This window comes from Fukomys damarensis, unplaced genomic scaffold (genome assembly GCF_012274545.1).
Source record: "Fukomys damarensis isolate Sample0158 unplaced genomic scaffold, DMR_v1.0_HiC HiC_scaffold_24, whole genome shotgun sequence".
Lineage (NCBI taxonomy): Eukaryota > Metazoa > Chordata > Mammalia > Rodentia > Bathyergidae > Fukomys > Fukomys damarensis.
Genome location: NW_022900936.1, coordinates 18,285,063 through 18,290,179, shown reverse-complemented (window position 1 = coordinate 18,290,179; position 5,117 = coordinate 18,285,063).

The window sequence follows — 5,117 nt, the reverse complement described above, 5'->3', positions numbered from 1 at the left end:
AGGGTAGGGGAAAGGGAATAAGGGAAAAGAAAAAAAATATGAAAAAATGAAAAAAAACGGAAATAAATTGTTTATAAACCAGGAGGGGTGGAGGGGGTGAAGGGAGGGCAGGGACAAGGGGAAAAATGAGAACCAAGACCTGTCATGTAAAGTTATAAGATCCCAATAATGAGAGTAACTGTACTGTATACCTAAAATGTACCAATAAACTCAGTTAAAAAAGTAAATAATTTCCTTCATGTAGCTTGCTACTGGTATTATTTATAGTGATGAAGAACTGAAGGAACTTAAAGGTTTAAAATAATAAAGTATGGAAATAAAGTCACTGGCTTCCCTGGCTGGATAATGGGCTATTGTGTATCAGTAATAATGCATATTATGAAGAATCTTCAGCAGTACAGAAAATTGTACCCAGAAAAAAATATGTAGAAAATACAATTCAGTACAACATAATTATACTTTCATTATAATTTTATGTATATTTCAAAAGAGTTTAAGAGTAGGCCCAAAATGAAAAGTCATTATTAGATTTGAATGCTAACTTATTATCTTGTTTTCCCATTTCTGAATGATCTATGGTATATTTTAATAAAGTCCCTTAATATTTGAAAGAATTTTTTTCTTTTGTTAAGCACAAAAACATCATCCGATGATTTTTTTCTCAATTTTAAAGTGTTTCTGTCACATATATTAATTGTATTCATAAAGAATATTTCATCTTCAAAGAAATAAATTTAATAGAAGGCTTTAATGCATACTTATTTGGTTAATATAAAGCATAACATTAAGCTTTTTCTTCTTCCTAGCAATGTTCTATGAATTTGTTTTATTTAATAATTATTAAAATGTTTGGGTTATGTTTATATTACTTGGAAAATCATTGATCATTACACCTACTACTTCCATCAGATTTTAGAGTAATCTCTGGTATACTATCATGGGATTATGTTCAAATTAATCAAATCAGGGTATAAAATCATCTCTAAAATGGTCTTCAGTAACTAGTAAATTAATTAATCTTTGCCTCCTCTTAATCTTATGTTTGTCTTATCTCATCACTTCACCTCTCTGTATTAGTCACTCACTATCTTATTGCTGGGACAAAGTATCCAGCCCAGTTTAAAGACAGAAAGTTTTAACTTGGCTCGCATTTTGAGGAGATTCATTGCATTGGTGGCTTTAAGGCAGAAAAAGCACAGTAGGAAGCCATGATGCAGGAATTCTGCTCAGATCATGGTACTCAGGAAGCAACAAGAAAAGGAAGGAGATAGGGACCAGAACTCATCCTTCCAGATCACACTCTCCATGACCCAAGCCATCTAATGAGGCCCCACCTTCTACAGCACATTTATCTATAAACCAGACAGTGAATTAATTCTACTAAGGAGCATAGCTTTTCCATAATCCAGTCACCTTCTGAACACATAATAATTTTAGTATATTTCAGTTGCAAACCACAGCATTCCAAACACAAAATTCTCACTTAAGTCTCATTTATAAAAACGCAATTAGTCTATCTCTAAAATTCAACAAAATCTTAACATGTATGGCTTCATTGAAAGTCCAATTCCAAAGTCTTCTCTAAGACTCAAGGCAAATTCTTAGTTGTAAACTCCTATAAAAATCAAAAGATATTTAAATACTTCTAATTTACAAAAGTGCAGGGTAAAGATTTCCATTTCAAGGGAAGGAATGCGGAGAGAAAGGAATGAGGCAGAAACTAGTAGACCAATCAAAATATTATAGCTCCATAGGCAGCAGCCAGGATTGGCTGTGTCCAGACTTGTGCTCCAAAGGGTTTTGCTCACCTCGGTCTTTGACCTTGCATGTTGCAGCCCACATGGCCTCTCATTTAGGCAATCTCCATTTCTTTAGCAAAAATGCCACTTCTTGTCATCATCAATTTCCTGTCTTTTCGATTGTATCTTCTGCTTCATTCTTATAGTTTCATGCATTGTTTTGTGACTATCTCCTGGTAGGGGCTGTTACCATGTCACATAATTTTGCTGGGCCTCCCAGGCCATCCTTGAAATCTAGATGGAAGTTTCTGTGACCTCCTAATCCTTGCATTCTTCTTGCCCCCAAACCAGCACCGCATAGATGATGTCAAGGTATGCCATCAATTCAAGCAGTAGCCTGACCACTTTGAAGCAGAGGCTGCAGAGGCCTCTGAGTGCCTGAATTGCTGAACATGGCGAAAAAAAGTCCCACCCAAGAAGTCAAATTTTGGGTAACCAGTTCCCTATGTAGCCCTGCCATGCAAGACCAGGGGTCCTCTTCTCAAATGAAAGGTTTATACTTATGCATGTTTGAGTCTTTTATTGGTGAGGTTTTGCTAATTGCTAAGATGCCTTCAAAGCATCTTTTTTCTTGTCTATGCACAAAACACTATTCTTTGTGGCACCCACACCTCTTTTGGTAACACACCTGGCCTGTACTCTGCCACCAGAGTTGCAGATTTCAAGTGAAATCTCCTGAGCCTGACCTTTATTTTCTGCATTTCTATCAACTTTCTGGTTTTCTGAAGTCTGACTAGAGTAATCTATCAAAATCTTCTTAATATTTGGTTCTGCTTTTAAGAATCTGTTTGATTTATCTCCTATTCTGAGTTATCTACTTTGAAGGTGATGATATAATGTAATAATTATGTACTATTTGATTTATTTTGGGTTCTTTATTTTAAAAATTGTGAAACAAAAATATAACAACAAAACACTGTGAGGCTTCTCCGGCATTTATCTTCAAACCTTTCTAAACTCTTTCCCACAAAACAGTTCAAAGGGCTACTAGACCTCATGGTCAGGTAAAGTGAGAGCAATGATCCTATTCTCTTGTACCAATGTTCTTTGTTAACTTTTCTATTGCTGTAACAAAACATCCAACATCCACAACTTCGAGGCGGAGTGGTATAATAGATCTCACAATTAGGGGGAATTCAGTCAGTGGCCACAGCTAGCTCCATGGTAGAATTGACACGGTAGAGGAAAGCTGCTTAGCTCACAGCAAGAGGGAAGCCCAAGGTGAAGGAAGGAGCTTGGGGTGATAATTCACCTTTCCAGGTTGCACCTCCAGTGACTCACCTTTTCCATGAAGATCCCACCTCCAAATACCATTTTTAGTTATAATTTCAGTAGATTAGTCCACCAATGAATGTAATTCTCTTATGATCCAATTGTCCTCTGAATATCCAGTTATATACACATTAGTCTTTTCAGTTCATCTAAAATCCAAACCAGAACACTGTTTTTCCCCAGAACTTGTCCCATTTAATATATTACTGGATTCTCCCATGAAACAAATATATTACTGGACTCTCTCATGAATTTAGAGGTAACACCTATGAAGGCTAAAAGAGAAAGAAAACCTTATCGGCCCTGATAATGGCATCAGAACTTAATGAAGTTCAGGTGCTTATGGGAAAAGGTGAACTGAACACAGAGAGACGCTCATACAGTGATGCAGATATGATAAAACACCTTCCAACCCAGTTAGGATCTCCATAACAAGCAGTTCATTAACTAAAGATGGTCAGTGCACAGTACTTCACCACACCTTTTCCTAACATGAATTGCAATCTTACCTTGAAAACTGAGATGGCTCCCAAAGATACTTACAAAAGTAAGTTTACTAAGCAGCTGACAGGCAAGTTCTTTCTTGAAGCTGGATTCTAGTAGCACACTCACTCTCAGTGTGCCATTCCATGTCAACATAGTCTTCATTTTTCTCCCATTGTTCTATTCCACATTTTGTTTGATTTATTTCAGAGTCCTCTGTTGTACACATTTGGCATATTCTCATTGGTCCCCGTAATTTTGTAAACGTCTCTAGATTTACTAATTCTTATTCACCTGAACAACTACCTATTTATTACTGACAAAAAGTAAAATACTGGGATGATTGCATTAACACTTTGGGACAAAAATAAATCAAATAAATTGTCCACTGGTCACCTTCCACATGAAACCAGTTTGTTTTATGAAAACTGGAATTTCTTTATGGTATAATATAATACAGTTCAAACTACTCATTACTCATCATTATATGTCCTATATTTTAAAGTCGCTGTGTGGAAATGTTTCTCATTCAGAAACAACATGGTTGAGTATGTGAGTTACATACATTATCCCGTGAAATGTAAGAGAATATGTCATGAAATAGTTTTGAAGATATATTTTAAATGACGTCACATTTGTATTGTTAATAAAACATTTATATACTTTCTCTTATACTAGTCAGTGCTATGAGCTTTAACTGAAGATATATGAGAATTTTAAAACCTAGACAAGGGAAAAATGATGGGGAAAATTAATGAAATATGCACAGCTGAGCTGACATAAATGAAGTGTGAGGTGGAAATAAAATATTGCTTTTGCAAATTTTTAATCTTGCTTGCTTACAAAGTATGACCTAGCCTAAGATAACCAGTAAGTTTTATAATTCCTAGTCAACTTTAGGGGTTCGGCATGATAGACTCTGGTGCATTTCTGGGCCAGTTATTTCAGGTTCAATCATTTTGCTCATTTGTAAAAGAGAGTGAGATTTCTTTTATATGACTCTCAATGATAAACAAATGAGGTAAAGCAGAAAGCACTCAGAAGAGTTGCTAGCAATTTCTTCATCATATTTCCTCTCTCTTTAAACTGGAAAACATGATTCTTTAAAATTTCAATTCATCATTACAGATATTCTAGAATCATACTTTCATAATATTAATGTATTATTCTTCACTCTATGCAAAACTCCTAATAAGTCATCGTATGTATCAATATTTTGTGGTAAATGCCATCCCACAAAGTTTCATGGTAAGTTAGCAGACACTTTAAAATACTTGAAATGAGTTAACAAAATCTCCAGCAAAAATCTTTTTTGAAGCTATTCTTCCCACTAACATTTTCTCAATGATGAGGAAGAATATTCTTTCTAGCATTCTTCCTAGGAACAATTACAGAAAAAGATTTTTTTTTATTTCTTGGAAATCCAATAGTTTCCTTTTTCTCTAAGTTTTCTACATCTCTCTATTGTTTCTACACAAAGCGACACAATTTATCATCTGTATCCAGCACTGATTTTCATTACAGCTCATTTTCTTGAATTCTATAGGCAGAATATATTATATA